General features: G+C 39.8%; 1 long non-coding RNA gene across 1 annotated transcript in view; it reads right to left on the reverse strand.

Moving 5' to 3' along the window:
- LOC109500519 overlaps window positions 1-24,625 on the reverse strand; it is a 59,817-nt gene that overhangs the window by 4,085 nt on the left and 31,107 nt on the right. The gene's annotated exons all lie outside the window — the stretch shown is intronic.

Consider the following 24,625-nt stretch of genomic DNA (forward strand, 5'->3'; position numbering starts at 1 on the left):
ACTGAATAAAAGATATTTGTAAATGATATATCCAATAAGGAGTTAATATCCAAAATATATGAAGAAGTTGTACAAGTCAACATCAAAAGATAATCCAATTAAAAATAGGCAGAGGAACTGAATAGGCATTTTTCTAAATAAGACATACAAAGGGCCTACAGACACATGAAAGGATGCTCAACATCACTCAGAAATGCAAGTCAAAACCAGAATGAGCTATCACCTCACACTTGTCAGAATAGCTAAAATCACAACACAAAGAAGGCTGAGAAAAAGGAACCCTCAAGCACTGTTGATGGGAATGCAAACTGGTAAAGCCACTGTGGAAAACAGTAGAGAGGTTCCTCAAGATGTTAACAGAATTACTGTATGATCCAGTAATTCCACTACTGGATATTTGCCCAAAGAAAACAAAAACACTAAATTTGAAAGGATGTATGCACCTCTATGATTTATTGCAGCATTATTTACAATAGCCAGAATATACAAGCAACCAGATGCCCACTGATGGATAAACGGATAAAGAAGATTTGGCTTACGGAATATAACTCAGCCATAAAAAAAGAATGAAATCTTGCCATTTACACTAACATGGATAGATCTAGAGGGTATAATGCTAAGTGAAATAAGTCAGAGAAGGACAAGTACCATCTGCTGTTACTCATATGGGGAATTTAAGAAAACAAATGAACAAAAGAGACAAACAAACAGGGAGACATCTTAAACATGGAGAATAAACTGGTGGTTGCAAGAGGGGAATTGGGTGGGAGATGGATGACATGTGAAAGGGATGAAGAGAACAATTATTTGTAATGAGTAATGTATAGAATTGTTGAATCATTTATTGTACATCTGAAACTAACAATGTTAATTACACTCGCATTAAAAAAAAAAAAAAGAAATGGCCTACAAAGGGATAGTAATTAGACTGATAACATTTCACATTAGCATCAATAGGTACCAGAATTACATTTCCAACAGGCCAAGGGAATGTATCAACCTAAGAATTTTATACCTAGACAGTCTATCACTATGTTCAATAGGGTAGCCACAAGTCAAATGTGGCTATTGAGCACTTGAAGTGTGGCTAGTTCAAATTGAGGTGTGCTGTAGATGTAAAATGTACTCTTGATTTCAAAGACTTATTTCACATTCCTTTTTTCTTAGCATCTTATATTTATATTGATTACATGTTTGGATATTTTGGGTAAAATAAATTATGTTAACATTAAATAGATTTTTACTGTTTAAATCAACCCTATTAAGTTCTATCCAGTAACTAAAATTCACCACCTTCATCCAACCTCACCACCTTCCACAACCTTGTACTGTTAGCACTTTCTTGGTTTCAAAATACACATTTATTTGTAGACTAATTTTATCTAGTTCACTAAAATAAACCCCATAAGGACAGAGAGCATATCTGCCACATTCACCCTGTATGCTCAGCCCCGAGCACAGTGTGAATCAGGCACCCTCTACTACTCTTATGGTTAAGACTGTACTTCAGCACTAGGTGACAGGTTTTGACTCTACCTCCATGGGTGCTTCCTATCTGATCTTGGGGCAAGTTACTTAACTTTTATGAGCTTTGATTTCTTTGGTTTTAAAGAATATACTTTCCTAGCCTTCAAGCTTTTTATAGGGAAAAAAAAAGAAATAGCTCATAGGTTACATCTTCTGATGCTTTTTAATTTGTGTCTGGGTCTTAATTTATCAAGGGGATGGCATGAAGAGGTCAGTACCTTTGAAAACAAAGTTCCCCTAGAAAGGAGAAGCATGGCCTGCATTACCACATGGGAAAGCACTGGTGTTGGTTAGGAGGAAAAGCTGGAGCCATGGGAAAGCACAGAACAGATTTTATTGGTGTTTCCATGGGAACAACATGATAGAGCAGGGTAAACTTATTAGGACTGGCTCGTTTGAGTAATTCCAGTGGGCTTTGGGGCATAAGACATCCACTAGCAATCTGATACTTGGCTGTGGGTAATTTAGGGCAGAAAAATATTGGCTTCATTTTTGAGAGAAAGGAGTAGTTTGGTATATGGACTCAAGATAGAACAGTTTACATATATAAGGCATGTTCAAAGGCAGTTTATATATTATCTCTAGGAATTGGCTAGTTCTGTGAGGGGCAGTTTTCCCCCATATGCCCCTCACCCATACTGCTGCCAAAGATATTAAATCATCATAAAATTTAAAAACATGATTAATATACTTCTGAGCCCCTGGTATCCTTCAAAAGATTAACTTGCAGGTCAAAGTAGCCACTCTCTTGTTTTTGAGACAGTTCTGCCTTTTTAAGGCTTCTGTTGAACCACTTGTCCTGAGAGAGAGTACTTATACCTAAAGCACTCTACCCACTTATTAACACCCCAACAAGCTAAATGCTATGTTCTGCCTTAATGCTGATCTTCTGGAACACTCCCTGGCTCAGTCTATTACCAGCTCCCAAGATACTGTGGAAGAAATTATTGCAAATTATTCTGCACATTCAAGGAAATGCTATTAGGCATTCCTTTTAAAAAAAAAAGTCGGGGGGGGGATCTAGTTTACTTTAAGTTGCAGAAGCCACTCACAGTGACTTGAACAGAAAAGCAGAACCTATTACAAGGATACAGAAGTATCCCAGGAACCTACACTCAGCTAGACCCAAAGAATGAACCAGATCAGGGAAGTCAAGTAGATACTCTCACCTCTAACCCTCTTTGTTCATCTACTCTGTGCTGCTTCTACAGACTACTGTGCTTTGCTACTTCAGTGCACAGTGTAAGTGAAAGGTCGACCAATGGAGCTCATTGGCCCAGTGTGGGTGGGGAACCTATCTCTTATTTAATGAGTCACATTATCCAAAATGGCCACGAAACGGTCTCTGCTATGGAAAAGGTAATCATGAGCCAAGCAGATAAAAGTGATCACCATGATAGAATAGTTTGGAAAATTCTGGTGAAAATGCTGGTTAAGTTAAGCAGAAGGTTTCACACCATACATCTAGTGTTCACTGCTCACTAAGAGGATGATAAAGTGGGGTGCCTGGGTGGCTTAGTTGGTTAAGTGCCTGACTTGATTTCAGCTCAGGTCATGATCTCATTGTTCCTGAATTCAAAGCTGGCATCGGGCTCTGCACTGACAGTACAGAGCCTGATTGTGACTCTTTCTTTCCCTCCCTCTCTCCCTCCCTTCCGAAAATAAACATACATTAAAAAAAATTTTAAAGGATAATAAAGTATGCACTGTTAACCAAACTTCCTGAACTCCAAGCATCTCCTCCCTCCACCCCCAAAGTTATTTACTATACAGCCAGTGTCCTTAAGAATACAGTTGCTATTCAGAGACTGTGGCATATTTTCAAGTTTCTAAAGTGTTTTGCCCATATGGCAGAAGTTCAAAAATTTTGTTTTCTGTCATTTTATCTGTATATCTTATATAGTAGATAGATGGGGGAGTTGGAGGTTACAATTTCATGAAAACAGACCCAAGAAGAAAGTGGCAACTCTAAAGTCCCTGCCTAAAATAGAGTCAAAGTTTGCACTAGACCATTCCTCCAACTGTCTCATCTTACAAGACCAAGAAAGCTGAGTGACCCAACATCAAACAGCCAAGTTGGTAGCAAAGATAAAACCAGAACCATAGCATGACAAGTAGAGTAACAGTAGTCCAATCTTGGAGGTGTTCAAGGTAGAGATCTGATTTTTCAAATATCTGCCAAGACTTCTTTGAGCTAACTGGCACATAGCTACTATAGAAGCAACTGGATTTTATAAGAGTAAGGAATTTAAACAAGCTCAGGGATGTAATCTGTGTTTGCCAGACCAAGCTGAGTCTCCAGAGACTCTGAAATCATATTCTTCACCTCCACACTGACAGCCACAGAAGCAGCCTGTACTCAGAATGCACTCACACTGGGAGCCTTGTGGAGTGTTTAATCCTTAATTTAAATCCTAATGATTATTCAGCCTATTTGAGAGTTTAACTCAGTCATCAAAGGTTAAACTGCCTCCGGGTTCTGCGTGCAACAAGGCGGGAAATTAGCTCCTCAGTCCTGAATCCAAGTGGAAATAAAGATGTGCAAGTGAGAAACTGACTCTGCCTTTGTTCAAAGGACCCCACCTAAAGCTATACAGAAAGGAAGGCACACCAGGACACCCTTCCAGCATCTCCAGTGGAAAAGAAAAAAAAAAAAAAACAACGCCATCCCTCAATGCCTGGAGAGTACAAATCCTTCTAGGAAGGCACACCAGTACCTGGATGGATGGCAGATACCTCTTGCCCCCTGCCCCTCCACACCCAAATACCGGTCTTTACATCCAGTGCAGAAAAGGATATGTTGTGAGAAGACCCCCATCTTTGGCCATCACGTAGCAAACAGCTCCCAGCATGAATATTTTCTGGGCTCAAAACCTGTTCCAGGAATGGTTTTAAAGTAGACTCACCCTTGACGCCTTCTATCACCCAGTGGGAATAGATCACATAATGGTACATGTCCATCAAAATGATGAAACAGAAAGCTTTTTACCAAGCACTAGCCTCCCAGTCCAGTAGTTTATGTACATATACACCTGGGGATAGAAACATTGCAGGAAATGGAAGGGGCTAGAAGGATAAAAGCCACAGCAGGAAGAACCTCCCCACCCCCCAGAACACTAAATTGACGTTTCTTCTCAAAATCCATCTTCCTGAATAAGTATTAAGCCCCCACTCACCAGAACCACCTCTTCTCCCCACTTATCCCTGCATGGCACCCAGCAGAGCTATCAGAGGCCATTTGCTAGGTGTTGGATTAGAGTAAATTTTACAGGACACGGAATCGACACTTGATGGCTTTTGGCTGATTGATTGGCAGAGATAAAAATAAATCAGGCACCCTTGGAACTGGAGAAGTTTATAATGATCTGTCTAGGCAGATCCCTACTCTGCACCCAGCCACTTCTGAAAGTGGAGGCAAGCCCATAGAGGGCTCCTCCGATCTTTCAGCTGTGTTGCAGATGGTTTCTTCCTTGGCTTCATATGAGAAGGTTAAGTCTTTCCACATGTGTTTCATCTTTGCTCGATTTTCTAAGCATTGCCTTGTGGCTATTGCTACCACCATATCAAACAAGTAGCTGGATCAGCTGGGCATACAAGTGTCACAGATTCTCCCTCTCCCTCCCCCTTTACTAAGTTGATTTGGTGGGGAATTCAAACATGGAAGGACCTTTATTTTCCTTTGGTTTACGTCATTTTATCTCCTCATATTTAAAGGAATATTGGTTCAGTATCATGTTTGGAAAACTCAGAAAAATAGCAACTCCTCCTGCAAACCAACCATAACACCACCAAAATAAAATTATCGGCTAACCCTGCCTTTGGTCCCTTTAGTATACACATTCACACTGTATAGAAAAATCAAGGACTAACATTTATTCAGCGCTATGATGTGCCTAGTACTTTGGTAAGGGTTCCCAATACAGTATTACATTCTCATAATTCAAGGTAATAAATACTATTTATAATCTTCATAGGTGATTATACTGTAGATGCAGTGTTTTCCAGGTTTTTGCTTTTAACATTAAAACATTTTCCACTTTACTAAAATTCGTGTGGTATCTTTAATGATTTTTTTACTTTAGACATACTTTGAAATGTCTGAAAGGATTTAAAAGTTGTTTCCATTTTTAATAACACGGATGAGTATCTTCATGCATAAATATTTCTTATATTTAACATTATTTAAGAAAGTTTATCAGAAGGGCAACTACCAGATCAAATGAGTATAAATATTTAGAAAGATTTGTTCAGTTGTTTGTAGAACTTATCCCCATGATTTAAAGCAATTTTATGTAATTTAAAGAACAAAATATCCATCACTGTCAGAAGTTACTAACTATATTATCCTGCTAAGAATAAAACAGTGTTTGAAATAATTTTTAAACTCCACAAACATTTCACCCCAAACATTCACACAAAACTAAAAATTCTACTTAATATACTATTGAAGATTCTTAAATTTTGTTAATATAGTGCAGGTTGCTTGTGAGTTGTTTGGGAAAATACAGAGAACCATAAAGCATCATTGATAGTCACAATAGCACCCAGAGACTGTCAGTTTTTAGGAATGGAAAGAAACCCACTGAAATTTTAATAGAGAAATTAGATAGATAGTATTTTCTATACTTTGTCACTGAATATTACACAATACAAAACCTCCTAAGGAATCTGGGTCCTTCTACTCAAATGTTTCCCAGAAGTGTTGTACAACTAGACACTCCCCACAGCTTTTTGGGAACGTGCCTTCAGGCTGCCCCAACAACTGGCAAACAGAATGTTCTCCACAAACCTGCTTAAGAACTGAAATATAGGGGCACCTGGGTGACTCCGTCAGTTAAGCATCCAACTTTTGGTTTCGGCTCAGGTCAGGATCTCATGGTTTCGTGAGTTTGAGCCTCACCTCGGGCTCTGTGCTGGCAGCATGGAGCCAGCTTGGGATCCTCTCTCCCTTCCCTCACCCCCACTCGCACCGTCTCTGTCTCTGTCAAAATAAATAAATAATGAAGACTGGAAAATAAAAAGAACTAAAATGTTTAGTAGGGAAGGGAGGCCTTTCCCTACTAAATCCCAGATCATAAATACAAGAAACTTCTCTGGTAGATATAGCTGTTGTGTCAGACTGAATGACTGAGCATTTGCTCTTACACTGAACAAAATACCCATCAGTTCTCTGTTGACCTGGGGAAGGTGACAGATTTCAAGAAAATGAAACTTTGACCAGGGACAGATGCCTCTTGGTTGAGCAGCAGGAACCGACTTTGATGACTGTAGCTTGTCAAGAACTGTCAGACAGAGTATGCTGCTGCTGGAGGTATTTTTAGAAGCCTAATCCAGCTGGGAAGGGGCAAAGGGGAATCTAGTTTTGTACTTAGGTTCAATGACAAGCAGTTTAACTTATTGAAATAATCTTCTGACCTCAACTCTGGGGAGAGGACCCTGCATTGATTGTTGGGTGCTCCCTCACCCCCCAGAGCAGCTCTCCCAGCCTGCAGAAAGCATGCCACTCAGGTTCATCCAGAGCCTTTGCTCATGGTTCTCAGTGCTCATCCTCACTTCAGAGTAGAAAGATGTGAAGGCCTGGAGGAGATCAAGCAGTGCCTGGTCTCCCTGTTTGTTGGCACTTACCAGCAAGCAGGCTGCAGTAGCTGGGGCTGACAAGGACTAGGACAAAAAATGAACTTTTCAACTGTAAAAGAACAGTGACTACCCAAGTGGGCTCTGTAGCATTTTCATTGGTTGATGTGACTCTCATATAGACCCACCCCAACTAAGCATTTTTAGCAAGTTAGAGATGGGACTTAGAAATAATGTGGGTCAATACAAACTGCCATCCTTTGTAGGCTTAGCACTACCAACTAATACCATCCCAGAAGTAGATTTAGAGCATTTGAAGGTGTTGCCACAATGTAAAATTCAGGGGATTTCACATAGAAGTCCGGATTTGGGGCTTACCTTGAAAAATTAGGCAGTCTTCCAGCACTGGGCTCCTATTCTTGCAATGATAAAATGGGCTGCCCTCCTTCAGGAGTCTTCTGTCTCCAGTCTGCCACAGTCTCCCCCATTTCTTATTATATTATATACTTCTTATCTAGCAAGACCCTCATTTCCTAGGGCTCCGTTGACAGACAAGAAAGTTGACCTCTAGAGATGCTTACCCCTTTTCCAAGGTGAATTTATCATCCTTGCTCCATCCCTCTTAGCCTCCGGCACCCTTCCATCCACAACTACATCCTGTTTACAAGATCTCAGGAAAAGTCTTCAACATGGCTTTTATAAGCCAGTAGGATTCCTTCCCTTTGAAAGCCCAGCTGATCTCTCTCTCTCTCTTCATTTTTGAATTAAGGTCCTTCTTCGGTTAGCAAAGTGAATGGGGGTGAGGTGGGGAGACTAGCACTCTTCAATAGATCGCTGTAACTGATTACTCCCAATGATTGAAAACATGTGCGATCTCTTCAACCTCAATTGTGCATGAGAATCAGATGCCCTGGCCCCACATCAGACCAATCAGAATCTCTGGGTCCAGGTTTTGGTATTTTTTTTACAGCTCCTCAGATGATTCCAATGTGCCATCATAGTTTCTGATCACACTCTGAGATTGTTGACCCATTCTTTGTGCTTATTACTCATGAGCCCTCCTAGGTAATTCATATTAATTTGAGGGGTTCTAGAAACTTTCCTCATCTGGAAAATGAGAAGGATAGATCCGTTTCATGATATCCAACTTGGGATGCTTTGCCCCTTGGCATCGACAAAGGAAATTATGAGGTCGTTGAGCTCCTTTCAGTACTACAAAATATCTAGTAGAAATTGCACACTTATCCATGTTAAGGCTACATATGTTAATGAAGATGTTAAGTTTTGGGGAATGGGTGGCTCAGTCGGTTAAGTGTCCTACTTTGGCTCAGATCATGATCTTGCAGTCCCTGAGTTCGAGTCCCGTGTTGGGCTCTGTGTTGACAGCTCAGTGCCTGAACCTTCTTCGATTCTGTGTCTCCCTCTCTCTCTGCCCCTCCCCTGCTTGCACTCTGTCTCTCTCTCACAAATAAATAAATATCAAAAAATTTTTTAAATAAAAAAAAGTTGTTTCTTTGCTTTTGCCTGAAATTACATTTACCTGATGTGATGATTCTACTTTCAAAACATCAGGTTTGTGGGAAGAGGGGAAAGTACCCCTGGAAAATATAATGAGGAAGGAGAGGGGGGTTGAGAGAGACAGAAAGGAAAGAAAAAGAGAATTTGGGCTCTGACAGTTATTTCAACAGTTCCTTCCAGTTCTGGCATTCTGTGGTTTGATGATGACACCTAGAAAGAGAAAGATGACTTCTGAGGAAGTCTCTAGTCTTGGAACACCCCCTCCCTTAAAAGAATCATATTCTAACACAATACATTTTAAACAAGACTCTATCTTAGTACCCTTCTTTGTGAAATGCTCTACCCTTGGAAGTCAACACCTCTGAAAGGAATTGGTCCTGAATTCAGGGACCTCATAGAAGGAGGCCTGGTTTACCTTAATGAGCCCAGCAGTTTGACAGCCGGAACTGGGCAAGATGACAGGAACAAGAACAATGTTGTCAGGAGACATGTTAGTGGGCAGTGACAGAAAATAAAACGTTTTGCTACATGACAGATAAGTGCTCCCTATCTACCAGCTTTTGTCTCTATTCAAACATAAGTGTTAAATTATTCCAGCCAACACCAAGAAGCATAAAATACCTAGGAATAAATCTAACCAAAGATGTAAAGGATCTGTATGCTGAAAACTATAGAAAGCTTATGAAGGAAATTGAAGAAGATTTAAAGAAATGGAAAGACATTCCCTGCTCATGGATTGGAAAAATAAATATTGTCAAAATGTCGATACTACCCAAAGCTATCTACACATTCAATGCAATCCCAATCAAAATTGCACCAGCATTCTTCCCGAAACTAGAACAAGCAATCCTAAAATTCATATGGAACCACAAAAGGCCCCGAATAGCCAAAGGAATTTTGAAGAAGAAGACCAAAGCAGGAGGCATCACAATCCCAGACTTTAGCCTCTACTACAAAGCTGTCATCATCAAGACAGCATGGTATTGGCACAAAAACAGACACATAGACCAATGGAATAGAATAGAAACCCCAGAACTAGACCCACAAACGTATGGCCAACTCATCTTTGACAAAGCAGGAAAGAACATCCAATGGAAAAAAGACAGCCTCTTTAACAAATGGTGCTGGGAGAACTGGACAGCAACATGCAGAAGGTTGAAACTAGACCACTTTCTCACACCATTCACAAAAATAAACTCAAAATGGATAAAGGACCTAAATGTGAGACAGGAAACCATCAAAACCTTAGAGGAGAAAGCAGGAAAAGACCTCTCTGACCTCAGCCGTAGCAATCTCTTACTCGACACATCCCCAAAGGCAAGGGAATTAAAAGCAAAAGTGAATTACTGGGACCTTATGAAGATAAAAAGCTTCTGCACAGCCAAGGAAACAACCAAAAAACTAAAAGGCAACCAACGGAATGGGAAAAGATATTCGCAAATGACATATCGGACAAAGGGCTAGTATCCAAAATCTATAAAGAGCTCACCAAACTCCACACCTGAAAAACAAATAACCCAGTGAAGAAATGGGCAGAAGACATGAATAGACACTTCTCTAAAGAAGACATCCGTAGGGCCAACAGGCACATGAAAAGATGTTCAGCGTCGCTCCTTATCAGGGAAATACAAATCAAAACCACACTCAGGTATCACCTCACGCCAGTCAGAGTGGCCAAAATGAACAAATCAGGAGACTATAGATGCTGGAGAGGATGTGGAGAAACGGGAACCCTCTTGCACTGTTGGTGGGAATGCAAATTGGTGCAGCCGCTCTGGAAAGCAGTGTGGAGGTTCCTCAGAAAATTAAAAATAGACCTACCCTATGACCCAGCAATAGCACTGCTAGGAATTTATCCAAGGGATACAGGAGTACTGATGCATAGGGCCACTTGTACCCCAATGTTCATAGCAGCACTCTCAACAATAGCCAAATTATGGAAAGAGCCTAAATGTCCATCAACTGATGAATGGATAAAGAAATTGTGGTTTATATACACAATGGAATACTACGTGGCAATGAGAAAAAATGAAATAGGGCCTTTTGTAGCAACGTGGATGGAACTGGAGAGTGTGACGCTAAGTGAAATAAGCCATACAGAGAAAGACAGATACCATATGGTTTCACTCTTATGTGGATCCTGAGAAACTTAACAGGAACCCATGGGGGAGGGGAAGGAAAAAAAAAAAAAAGAGGTTACAGTGGGAGAGAGCCAAAGCATAAGAGACTGTTAAAAACTGAGAACAAACTGAGGGTTGATGGGGGGTGGGAGGGAGGAGAGGGTGGGTGATGGGTATTGAGGAGGGCACCTTTTGGGATGAGCACTGGGTGTTGTATGGAAACCAATTTGTCAATAAATTTCATATATAAAAAAAAATTATTCCAGCCAACATGTTCATTTCATCTATAAACATTTTCTTTGCCTGAAACTAGTAGGGATTTCATCAAAGAAGTAGAAGCTGTGTTCCTTAGGCTGGTTTTTCTCTTTGTTGCATCTCCTGGGGAAACACCCCCTTGAGTGTCTCTCTTTCCTATGCAGGCTGAGCTGGTGACCATTGCTAGGCAACGTGTCATCATAAATATTTCATTGGTGAAAGAAAGTCTGTCTTAGAGAAGCCATTTTTCATCTGTTCTAGAGCTTCAGCTCTCCTTTATAAAAAAAAAATAGAAAAAATAATAGAAATCCACTACCCATATGTTCCATGACATCCATGATGAGGAATGGATGACAAGGGAATCAAGTGAAAAACTCTTGAAATCAAAGCAATGCCAATAAGTAAATTAGAAAATATCATGGGAGAAAAATGTTATTTGTGATGTTGTTTTAGCTTGGGCTGCTCTAGCAAAATACCACAGACTTGGTGGCTTAAACAAGTATTTATTCTCAGAGTTCCACATGTGGAAAGTCCAAGATCAAGGTGCTGTCAGATTCCATTCCTGATGAGGACCGTCTTCCTAGTTTGCAAATGGCCACCTTCCTGCTGTGTCTTCACATGATAGAGAGAGAGTGAGTGAGCTCTGGTCTCTCTTCTTCTTCTTCTAAGGGCACTAATCCCATCATGGGGACTCCACCTTCATAAGTTTATCTCAAACTAATTACTTCCCAAAGGACCCATCTCCAAACACCATCACATTGGGGGGTAGGACTTCAACATATGAATTTTAGGCAGGGGGGCGGGGCGCCAACATTCAGTCTATAACAGATATCAACCAACATGTTCAAATGATTCATTAAAATTTTACACTGACACATTGGCACATTGTGAAGAGAAAAAAAGACCTGATGGTGACTGAACACTGTAATTATAATTTTTTTAAAGACGTATCAAACATAGGAGTGACAGTAATCTAAAACAGAACAACATATCAAGAGTTTTCTTAGGAGATTAGCACTATGGACATGGTAGACAGAATTCTAAGAAAACCCCCAAGATCCCCACCTCCTGGAGTACATGCCCTGCATAATCTCCTGTCCATGAGGCAGGACCTGTAAACGTAATGGGGTATCACTCCTATGGTTATGTTCTATTATATGCAAGAGGGAGTTTTTCAGATATAATAAAGACCCTTAATCAGTTGAATTAATCAAAAGGAAGATTATTCTGGGTGGACCTAACCTGATCTGTTCAGGTGAGCTCTTAAAAGGAATCTGAAGGTTGGAGATAAAGGGAATTAGAGAGGTCCTGCTAGCTTGAGAGAAAGAAGAAATCCATGCTATGAACTGCCTGTGGGGACCATGTGGCAAGGAACTGTGAGTGGCCTCTCGGAGCTGAGACAAGTCCCTAGCTGACAGCCAGAAAATGGGGACTTTAATACTATAACTACAAGGAACTGACTTCAACCAACAACCTGAATGAACTTGAAAAAGACCCCAAACTCCAAATGAGAACGAATTAGCACAGTCAACACCTTAATAGTGGCCTCCTGAGACACTGAGCCAGAGATTCCATCTAAGCTGTGCCCAGATTCTTGACCCACAGAAACTATGACATAATGTTTATGTTGTTTTAAGCTAAGTTTGTGGCAATTTATTATGTAACAATTGAAGACCAATATAATTGGAGACTGTTAGCTGCTTTTCTGTCTCTTAAAAAATTCTTGTTTTACTTGTATCACTAACAAACCAAGAACAAAACTGAAGACTCCATTTAGAGCAAAGAATTATTAAAGAAAATATCTATTATTATTGACACTCTGAGCTAAGAGAGTATCCCCTCATCACTTCCCAACCCTTGGCCCACTTTCACAAACTTCCTTTCTGATCCTAAGTCAGAGTCTCACCATGACACTAACTCAAAATGTATTTTAAAAGAAGTGTACCTTATAAACATACTTTACTCTGAGACTAAACAGAGAGGCCAGACTTCAGTGTCCCAAGGAAATAGTTAGAAAAGTACGTGGGAATGTATACAAATAAATGTCCATCATTGTCTGGCTTATAGAGATAAAATTCATAACATGCATAAGGGTCTAGTAATAGGAAATTGATTGACATATGTTGCATTCATTCAATGGAATACTATGTACCATTTAAAAAAATTATATAGCTCTATGTTTATAATGTTGAGAGATGTTTATGATATAGTCATGTGTAAAAAACAGATTACAAGACCTTATATATAGTCAGCATCTCAATTTATTTTAAGAGAAGATAGTGAATACAGACACAGGTCTAGAGATGAAGACAGATAAAAAGCTCTCTGTAAGGATGTACACTATGGTGATAAGACAGTTATCTGTAGTGGTTGTTTTAAGATATCTTACTTTTTGTTCATTTAAACTGTCTAATGTTTCTTCAGTGAAAAAAATAATTGTGTAATTTTTCAAATGCAAATAAAAGTTATTTATTCAATAGATTAGAGACATAGAAGAGGCTTGAGGCAGAAAGATATCCATTTCTATTTAATAGTCAATAGCCTTTTGATTTTTCTCTAGTTTTATTAACTGGTAGCAATATAGCTATCTGTCCTCACGTTTACAGCAACAGTTATATCGGCTGATTCATTCTAAAAGATGACTGGCCTCCAAAATACTGAGATAAATCTGTTTTTCTTAGCATTAACACCATATTTTTTAGATGCAAATTACAGGGGTCAGTACTCAATAATTGGTTGTTGTTGTTGTTGTTGTTGTTCCAAACATACAAAAAGCACTGAGAATGCCATTTCCTTGATACGTATTGATGCTTCCACTATGAAACTCCCATGAGAACACATCCCTCCTGAGAAAATGAGCCCTTTCAATTACCTTATCTCCAGTTTAATCTGATGGACAAATAATAACCTCACTCTTCAGGTTCAGCATGTTTCTTCTATGTTCTCTGTCAGAGTCATCAGAACAAAAGGCATTTAAAGTCATAGTAAAATCACTGAATATGTTGTCGAGAAACACCTCTGCCCAGTGAGGTAAACCCTTAGCTGGAAGAGCATGTCTCTTCATGATCCAGAGAATAGAAAATTCTCCATTGCATAGAGGGTGTGAATGAGGGCTTTTCTATCAACTGGACAGCCTATAGCAATAGTTACCAAATATCTCCTGGGCCACTAGGAGACAATGACAATGTTTGGAGACATTTTGATTGTCATATCTGGGGTGTAGAGTGTGCTATTGAGATCTAGTGCATAGAGGCTATGAATGCTGTGGAACACTCTACAGAGCACAGGACAACCCTCCACAATAAAGAATTTCCCAGTCCAAAATATCAATAGTGTCAAATTTGAGAAACTTTGGCCTAGAGTTTCAGAGTGATACAAAACTAATGGTGATAGTGTATCACTAATAACGATACAAAACGAATGCTTTTAAGGACCTAAAACCAGTGAGAAGACACTTATCTTACAAGGTAGAAATACCCATGCACAGAGCAACAACAGAAGTTATACTCAATTCCAGCCAATATGGAATAACCAGGAATGGATTTACCCCCTTGCCAACTAGGAAACCACGCAAATATATCTAAAAGAACATTTATCAGACACTGGAAAATAGGTAACTAAGGACTGTAACCACCAAGAGAAAGAAACAAGTGAGGAGAACCCTACAATTACTCTATCTCACTGCCTGGTTTCCAGACTTCAGCACAGGGAATTGGAACCCAGAGAGAGCCACGTAGTCTCCTTGAGTTGAGTTGAGTACTTAGTGGGGGCAGGGCAACTAAAATTTGCAGGGACACAAGGATGAAGCGAAGAAGGTCTTGAGTCTTTGGCGGAGTACTGGTCCACACATGCTTGAGGAGATATGGAAAAGAAATACCAGAAAAGAGTACATAGAGTAAATTCTAGGACTCACAAGGGGCTGGGTATAGTTTTAGTTTCTACCAGCCAGAATTATGTAATAATTGGTAAAGTTCTCAAAAGCATATTAACTTAGTAGTGGGATCAAATTAACCCTCAAGTAAAGGATGCTTTGACAAGCCCTAAAATAAATTAAAAGCAAACCTCAAAAGGATCAATGAAAGTCCAAGCAGTTTAACTGCATGACAGAATAAAATCCAATACTACATAAAAGAAAACAACAAAAATCAGCAAACAACAGCATGAAAATACACAATATCCAGCATCTAATCAAAAATTGCCAGACAAGCAATGAGCAAGAAAATATAATCTGTAACCACAAGAAAAATCAATCATTAGAAATAGACCCAGAAATCACAGAGATGATGGAAGTAGGAGACAAGAACATTAAAACGGCTTTTATAAGTATGTTCTATATGTTTAATAAGGCAGAGGAAAACATGACAAGATAAGGAAAGAAAAGGAAGACATAAACTATTGAGAGTGCTAAATTATTTCTTAATTCCAACACTTATGAGTGTGGTATTCTCCTAGGCATTGGGGCAACAGAGATAAGTAAATTGTAGCCTCTGCTCTCCTGCAGTTCATTATTTAGTAGAAAAGGTAAAGGCAGAAATGATGAAATATGATAGAATGTGACGAATGCCAGTAGAGATTTGGCCAAAGTGCTAGAGGAACACAGAAAGATTGGGGTGGTGATCATCCATGGTAGGGATCAGGGGTACAGTTAGGGTTCTTTATCACTGGGACAAATAATAATAGTCAATGTCATGCAACAAAAACAAAATTTATTGAACACTTATTATATGCAAAGAAATGTAGGAAACTTAGTCATAAGATGGAGAAATAAAAGCAGAACTGAACCCTGCTCCCCTGAAGGTAACACTTACTGAGCACTGAAATTTTTATATCATTTTGTCCTTACAACAATAACTTAAGGTATGTATTATCACCCACTCTTAGATCATATTAATGTTCCATAATTCTTTACTCCTCTCTCTATCCATTCCCTTTGACCTGTGACTTTGAAGTTCTTCCTACTAAAGAGGCAGAATATATTTTCTCATCCTTTCCTTCACTTTGTTTGGCCATATGTCTAGCTTTGGCCAATGCAATATTACCAGATGTGATGTGACCAAAAACTTTTGAAATGCCTGTGGATTTGGTGCATGTGTGTGTGTGTGCTTATGTGCAGTAAGAAACAGAGTCACTGACCTGAGCTCCGTCTCAATGGGCTGAACCCCAGCCAGCCTTCAGATGTGTCTTACTGCTGTGTCTACTGATATTTTGCACTTGTTTGTTAGGCAACAGTACAGAGCTTAAGTAGCACAGCTAAAGTGACACTCCTAGTAAACAGTAGAACCAAGATTTGAATCTACATCTGCCTGACTCTAGAGCCAACAGTTTTACACATGTACTGCTCACCAAAAGCTTCACTCTTGAGAATTTGCCCTAAGGCAATAGTTCCTTAAAATGCTATATACACATACACATTTACTACAGTTTTTCTTAGGACGAAAAGAAATTTGAAAATGACCGAAAGCCCTCAATGAGAAAAAAGAGTCAAGCAAAGTGTGTTATACCATGTTGAAGGAGTGGCTTGTGCATATAAAATGACAGTCATGAAGTGCATGCAATGTGGATAGAGGTCTGTTTTCTACTGATAATATTCAAAACTAAAATATACAGGGGCGCCTGGGTGGCGCAGTCAGTTAAGCGTCCGACTTCAGCCAGGTCACGATCTCGCAGTCTGTGAGTTCGAGCCCCGCGTCAGGCTCTGGGCTGATGGCTCAGAGCCTGGAGCCTGTTTCCGATTCTGTGTCTCCCTCTCTCTCTGCCTCTCCCCTGTTCATGCTCTGTCTCTCTCTGCCCCAAAAATAAATAAAAAATGTTGAAAAAAAATTAAAATATACATAGTTTGTAGGTCAACTAAAAGTAAAAATGTATGTATATAGATATGCAGATATGTGTGTATCTGTATGTGTGTGTGTGTGTGTGTATGTATATGCAAGTGAAAAGGGTCAAAAAAGCTACTTATTAAATAAAATCAATTTCATAGAGTTATGGGATTAGAAGTGATGTATTTTAGTCTTTGAATTTTCCATTAGAGTTGTTATAATAAAAACAGTGATTAAACTGACACCCACAGCTCTGGTGTCACCCTAATTCATTTAGAGGGCTCACACAGCCACCCACCATCAAATCCACACCAAGCCTCTGGAGCCTTTAGGAGGCCTTTTGGAAAGTATGTACAAGTGCAGGATTTTTATGCATCACTTTTTATAGCACCTTTTTTTTTTTAATTACAAATCTGCTCTTATTGTTATTTGATGACTTGGGTTCATACTTTTAATGTATTTTGGCAATTATGAATTTTACACCTAGCAACACACTTAAGGAAATTATTTTGAGACAATTTTCTTCATTGCTAAACTTTATAAATGATTAGCTTCATTCCTTATTTATACATCTAAAAGGATAATGTGATGAAGTACTTATATGAAAGGAATTACTGTACACTATTTTAGATAGCCATTAACAACTTGCATCATCAAATTGCAAGGAAAAGTATATTGTTTTCTATCTTTAAGCCAAATAAAGCTTGTATTAAACAAACAAAAGATCTCTCTCACCAATGCTGTTAGCAATGGCTTCAGAGAGCATCTACCATTACCCACTCCAACTAGGAGCTGCCAAGGCTTACACTTGGCCTTAGCAGACGAACAGAAAAGACCTCAATTTCCAAAGGCCTTGCATTTGTCAACCAGGACAGATTTTTCCATCAATAAATTATTTTACATCAAAGCTGGAGCCAATTCGTATCCTGGTTGTCAACCTGATTGGAGAACAAGAGGATCTGGACACAATATGGAGGCATTTGTCTCCTTCCCTTCGGCCTTTCTGGTATTCATAGTTACTTGTATAGATCATTTACTGGTGCCATTGTTCTCTCCTGGGTGTGTTTGCATGTTATCCAATTTAATCTTTGAATAGTAGGTATCACCCCACTTTCTAGATGGCAGAGCCAAGCCTTGGGGAAGTTGAGTGATTTGTACCAAGTGGCTTTGAGCAGCAGTACTGGATTAACCAAGTAAACAAGTTGTTACCAACGTTGTTTTCCTCTTAAGCAATTACAACCTAATTCTCTAGTGACTCTAACTGGAAGGTCTTCAGGTCCATTGAAGGTAGATTGGAGAAAATACTGTATTACGGACATATGAGAGAGACCATCTACGTTGGTCCAGGCCTTTACTAGCTCTTTCCTGAGCCATGGCCACAGAGGATTCATTCCCTTCTTCCACCCCACTCTGCTCTAATTCATTCTCCTCTCCACAGCTCCAGATGTCTTAAAAGCATATCTGAATGCAGCATGTTTGTTTATAAGTCTTCAATGGCTCTCCAGGACCTTCCTATGGAAGTTTAGAACACCTCAGCATGATGTGTTGAGTCTTTTTATTTTGGGTCTGTTACCTTTTTAGCACCACCTCCCATGTTCTACAAAAGTGTACCCTTCAGTCATCCAGGGCTACTTACAGATCCCTCAATACACCAACTCAGGACTTCAGGTCTGTGCCTGAATGTCCTCTTCTTTTTGTCCATCTGTGTTATGGACTTGTGTCCATTGTTTGTGTCCCCCCAGAATTCTATGTTGAAGCCCTACTTCCCAATGTATGGTATTTTGAGGTGCAAACTTTCAGAGGTAACTATGGCTGGATGAGGTCATGAGAATGGAACCCCCCGATGGGATTACTGGCCTTATAAGAAAAGGCACCAAAGTGTCCACCTTTTTCTCTCTTCCTTCTTCTCTTTCTCTCTCTCTCTCTCTCTCTCTCTCTCTCTCTCTCTCTCTCACATGTAAGGACACAGCAAGAAGGTGGCCTTATGCAAACTAGGAAGAGGGTTCTCACCAGGAACAGAATCTGTCAGCACCTTGATCTTGAACTCCAGAACTGTGAGAAATAAATGTTTTCTTTGCTTACACCATATAGTCTATATTTCATTATAACACCCTGAGCAGACTAAGAAAGCCTGGAAAACTTTTCTTTCTCAAATGGCAACTCCTGGTTATTCAGCCCCAGAGAGAGGGAGAGAACTATCCCTTCCTGGGCAACTCTGTGTTATGTACTATGTGTACTGTAATGCCGTGTACTGTAAACTTTGTCCTGTAAAACAACTAGTCTTGCCTTTCTCTGGCTAGAACAATTATATTTACATGTCTATTTCCTTTCCTACATTTTGACCTTCTTGAGAACAAGGACTTTTTCATTGGATTCATCTTTGTGTTCTCAACAATGGCGTGTGCACAACACAGAGTAGGAACTCAGTTAATGTCTGTCAACTGGAACTAAGTTCAAGTCACCATTCAAAGAGAAGAAGGGAGGCTAACCATTCACTGAGAGCCCATTAGATGGCAGCCACTGGGTTAGGCTCATTACCGTGTTATTACCTTTGGTGTCTCATTTAATCCTCACAATACTGTGTAAGGTGATCGTGATCATCCTCATTTGCAGATGGTGACAAGGACAGTCAGGGAGATACAATGACTTTCCCATGGTCACGGAGTCACTAAGCAGTATAGTCAGGATTCACTCTTGTGTCTGGATCCAAAGCCAGCAGTCTGGTCCTCTCTAGCTGCCTTCTACTCAGAGGGGATACATATCCATGCACATGCTGGGTGAGCCAAGTCTTTCCAGACATTCTTCACCTGAGGAGCAGAGCCCCCACCCAGTCACCCTGATTTTCATTCTACATCTGGCCTGACGTGTCAACTTCTGCAGGTGTCGCCACAACAGGGCACCTCTGCATTTGGCTTCCTGGCAGGAACCAGGGAGGAGAATGGGAGCTCAACAGGCTCAACAGGGGTTCTCATGATGAGAAGGGAACTGAAAACAAGGCACAGGACTGTAGGCTGGCCTTCCATGAGCAGGGCAGATTCACCAGGGTAGGAAACATCTTCACCCAGTGAGAGCACTGGCGGGAACTCTTAAGGTGCTTATCAGCTCTCAGATTCAAACCCAAAGGAACTTGCAATCTGAGTCTTTTCTACCATGCTTCCCAAAATTCTACCAGGCTCTCCCCACTGTCCACTTTTAAAGCACTTCCATATTGGTAGATATTTGCTATAGCAATTCCCTATTTCCTGGTAGAAAAATCTGGATTAGTTTCCTAGAGCTTCCATAGTGAATCACCACTAACTTGGTGGCTTAAAACAACAGAAATGTATTATCTCATAGTTCTGAAGAGCAGAAGTCTGAAATCAAGATGTTGGCAGGGCTCTGCACTCTCTGAAGGTTCTAAAAGAGGATCATTTATTGCCTCTTCCAGCTCTGGTAGCTCCAGATGTGACTTGGTCTGTAGCAGCATTGATTATAATCTCTGCCTCTGGCTTTCCCCCCTATGTCTCTCTGTGTCTCAAATCACCTTTTTTTTCTCTTATAAGGACACTAGTCACTGGATTTAGGACACACCCTAAATTCAGGGTGATCTCATCCTGAGATCTTTAACTTAATTATATCCATAAGGATCATATTTCCAAGTAAGATCACATTCATAGTTACTAGGAGTTAAGACTTCTACATGTCTTTTTAGGGGATACTACTCAATCCATTACATGCCCATTGTTATTTTTTTGGTTTGTTTCTTTTTCAGAATTTAACTTTTGTTCATAAACCAAAAGATGTAAAATTCATAACGATATAATTTTCTCCCTGCATCTTAAAATAATCTTTGGTCTTGTTAATGGCTTGCATTGCTTTGGTGGAATCAAGTAACTGCAACCAACTGCCAATGATGTATGGCATGAAAATCCTTTGCACACTACAAGAGGAAGAAAAGTGCTGAAGTGGACTTAGACGTGATTACAAATGTCTGTCCGTCAAGAATCTGGCACATTTTAAAATTAATATGAAGCCATTCATTTGGATGAAGATTCCTATTTCTCTTTACCATCTCTTAATCATGGTTAGATAGTAGGTAGATCTGAGTCAGAGAGATTCAAGTTCGGGTCTTGACTTTATCCCTCTTAGCTGTATGTCTTTCAGCAAATTGCTTAATACCACTAAGTATGCTTTCTCATTCATAAAACAGACCCAAAATGATAACAAAACACACCCTTCCAACCTCCCAGAGTTGTTCTGATTACAAACATTGTGTGTATATAGGCACTATGCAAATATCCATAGCTATTTGAGAGATTCTTGCAGAGTCTTGGTTACCAAATTGAGTTTCTCAAGGTATGATAACCACATGTTATAGTAGGTCAAATATGGGAATTACTTAAATTCCAGTGATAGCCCTTCTCTGGAGCCTGGTTAAATAAGCTGTCATGTTAAGCACTGGTGATGGAAAAAGAATTTGAAAGAATCAGCTAGCTGCCTGCCCTCTTGTCTTTCTAATTCCATTTCAAGGCACTGTAAGTGTCATAGCAAATGATGATTCTAGTGGTACATGCAAAATATGCCAAAAAATGCACGATAACTCATAGTAAACTTATATGTACCTCCTATAAGATCATTCTTTTTTCTACCATATAAATTGTGTGTTTATTCTCTACAGAGCCTCCCTCTTTTCTTTTTATTAGTATGGTTTTATTCACTCAACAAACATTTGTTGATCACCCACAGTGGGGCAAGCCTCAGACTAGTGTTGATGCTGTAGGTCATGGAAGGCAGGGTCTATACCCTTGTGAGTATCATGATCTAGTAAAGGAAAAAATATCTAAATGACCAAGTACACCATGACATTTGCCATCACAGAAGTGAGTAAAATTTCTATGGACAGGGGTGTAGGGGAAGAGTAACCCAGGCAGAGAGAATAGCAGGGGCACAGGTTCACATGGGTGGGGAAGGGAAGGTCTTATGTGAAAGTAGATCACATGCCGGAGCTTCCAGGGTGTAAAACATGAGAAGAGGAAAATGAGATGGGTCCTAGATAAGTAGCCGGGGCCCAGGCTGGAGAGCGTTTTATGTCATAGGGAAGGGTTTAGGTTTTATTCCTCAGCCAAAGGTAGTCCAGAGAATCATAAGCAGGACAATGGCCACACTGGACACACCCTAGCCCTTGGAGATACAACTTTAAGAAATGGTTCCCATAGGAAATATGTTATTGTGGTTATCTTATCTAGGGAAGTCTATTTTTGCTTGTGGGTTGAGAGAATGAGATCTCAGCAAATGGCCTAGAATCTGTATGATCCCTACAATAATACCCCAACACATGTTAGAACATGTGTTAGAACAAAACAGCTGCCTGGCTTCATGCCTCTTAAAATCTCCTGCTAGAAAGAGAACCTTGGAGAGCAAATGTATCAAGCAAGGTAACCAAAGGAATCTGGCAAAGGCAACAAGAAGGTGCCATGAGAAGTGCAGAAGAAGATGAGAAAGAGTGATGGAAAACTAACAGAGAGATGGTCCAAAAATGGTTGGGCTCTCCACCGGTGCCCCATGCACAAGTAGGTTGAGTGAAAATCAATAACTCATTCCCTGATGGAAAAGGGCATAATTCAAAAAAAAAAAAAAATCAGAAAGTCAAGATAAGAAACAACATTCCAGAACCACACAGGAACTTCTGACATAAAACATACTTATAGATGGTGTTAGCAACCAATGGGAAATTAAAATGAAGTAGTTTACATCTTTTTGTCTGTGACCTAGGTAGCTTTACCCCCCTTGGAGTAGTACTGATGGACACCAAAAGTAGAAGTGATAAAAGAATAGATTGGTAGAGGGGTGCCTGGATGGCTCAGTTGGCTAAGCATCTGACTCTTGTTTTCAGCACAGGTCATCATCTCACAGTTTGTGAGATCAAGCCTCGCATCGGGCTCTGCGCTGATGGCACAGAGTCTGCTTTGGATTCTCTCTCTCCCTCTCTCTTTGCCCCTTGTCTGCTGGCGTTTTCTCTCTAAGTAAACAAACAAACAAACAAACATTTAACAACATAATATATTGGTAGATATGACAACCTAAAACATAATACTCCTTTACATCAAAAATCTACAAGTACAAAAAAAAAAAAAAAACTACACGTACAAATATAAAAGACAAATCCAGAGGAGAATTTTTATGCACAAAGCTGTCTTTAATCCTTTTATTTATTCTCATGAAAAATTGGAGACAACCTACTAATCTGACAATCAACTTCTAAAAAGGAGTTATGAGGACCAATAAATGTGGAAAGTGCTCACAAATGCATCTAGGTAAGTAATAAAAACTATGGCATTCTGAATATATATTATGATTTTATCTAGGTAATAATAAAAGTGCCTTGCATAAAAAATCTAGAGAAAATTTTGAAATGTTAGTTACTCCTTATTCCCTTGGATAAATGTTATCAACCAAAGCCAACAGGAATGTTTCCAGGCACAAGGGTTCAGCATTAACTATCAAATCCATCGACTGGGGATTCCTTTATCTTGTTTTCAGAGTCTGACCCCTCAGCTTGGGCTGGGAAAAGCCATCTATGGAAATAAGGATGTCCTTAGAGATTGTAACATGAATCTTTCTTTCCCCCTTTGGGGGCCAATGATAGATGTAGCTACTCAGGCTCCTAATAATTCCAGAATGAAAAAGTCAGTGCTGTTTTTCCTCTCTGGTACCTCCCATGGCCCTTAGCTTCTGTTTGGCAAAAGCAGAGGTGAGGAACAGTATATACAGAGAAGGCACATCATAAGCATTCAAGCAGAGGGCTTCTCTTGCAGTTTCCTGGAGGTGACACCAAAACTCATTCAGCTCCTTGCTCTGTAAGTACCTAGCACAAAGCAAGTGCTCCATAAATGCTAGATAAAATGTATCAGAAGCAGGCCATCTTGGAACCTGCAGAGGCCTGCTGGGAACAGGACTCCTAAAATGACAAGTATGTCTAGAAGGCTGTGGTTCAAGGCCATTCTTTGGGGCTATACGTGAGGTCTCTGGACCTCTGGGAGCATGCAACTCTTCTTAAAATTGAAGGTGTTTATGCTCAAGATGTAACTGAATTCTATCTAGGCAAGGTATGTGCTTGTGTGTACAAAGCAAAGACCAACACTTCTGGTGGCAAACCGAACAAAACTAGAGTAATCTGTGGAAAAGTAACTTGTGCTCATGGAAACGGTGGCATGGTTTCTACCAAATTCCAAAGCAACCTTTCCACTAAAGCCATTGACCACAGAATCTGTGTGATACTGTACGCCTCAGGATTTGAAATTACTGAAAAGTAAATAAGTAAAGGTATAGATTTGTTCTCTTGCAGAAAAAAAAAGTATTGGAAGCATAAACAAATTTCATATTTAACCAAGTCTCCTGATAAAAGATAAATAAATGCCATATGAAAGCCAGAGTTTATTCTAAAGGTCAAGAAAGATGACATACTCTATCATTAATGGACTCTTTTGTGTCCTTCCCAGATGAAAAAGTTGCCACTTGTGTAAATGAAGTGGACCCTTGCCTTTTTCTTACACCATATCCACCAGCTGGTGTGGGAACCTAAAAAGAGTGTTTCCCTTTCTGAGTCAACAACAACATTACACCCACATGGTAGAGGATTGGAGGATGGGCATAGATGAATGTGCAAAATGGCACCAGCTCGTGGGTGCCACATGGCAATACCCATATCAGACATGTCCTAACAGTCTATGTGTCCATGTGGAGCAGGAATGAACTGCTTAGCACCAAAAAGAAAGACTACATAATGGAAGAATCAGAGTTCACAATGGAACTCAGTAGAAATAGAACGGACACAAA

This window comes from Felis catus, chromosome B3 (genome assembly GCF_018350175.1).
Source record: "Felis catus isolate Fca126 chromosome B3, F.catus_Fca126_mat1.0, whole genome shotgun sequence".
In the NCBI taxonomy this organism is placed as follows: Eukaryota; Metazoa; Chordata; class Mammalia; order Carnivora; family Felidae; genus Felis; species Felis catus.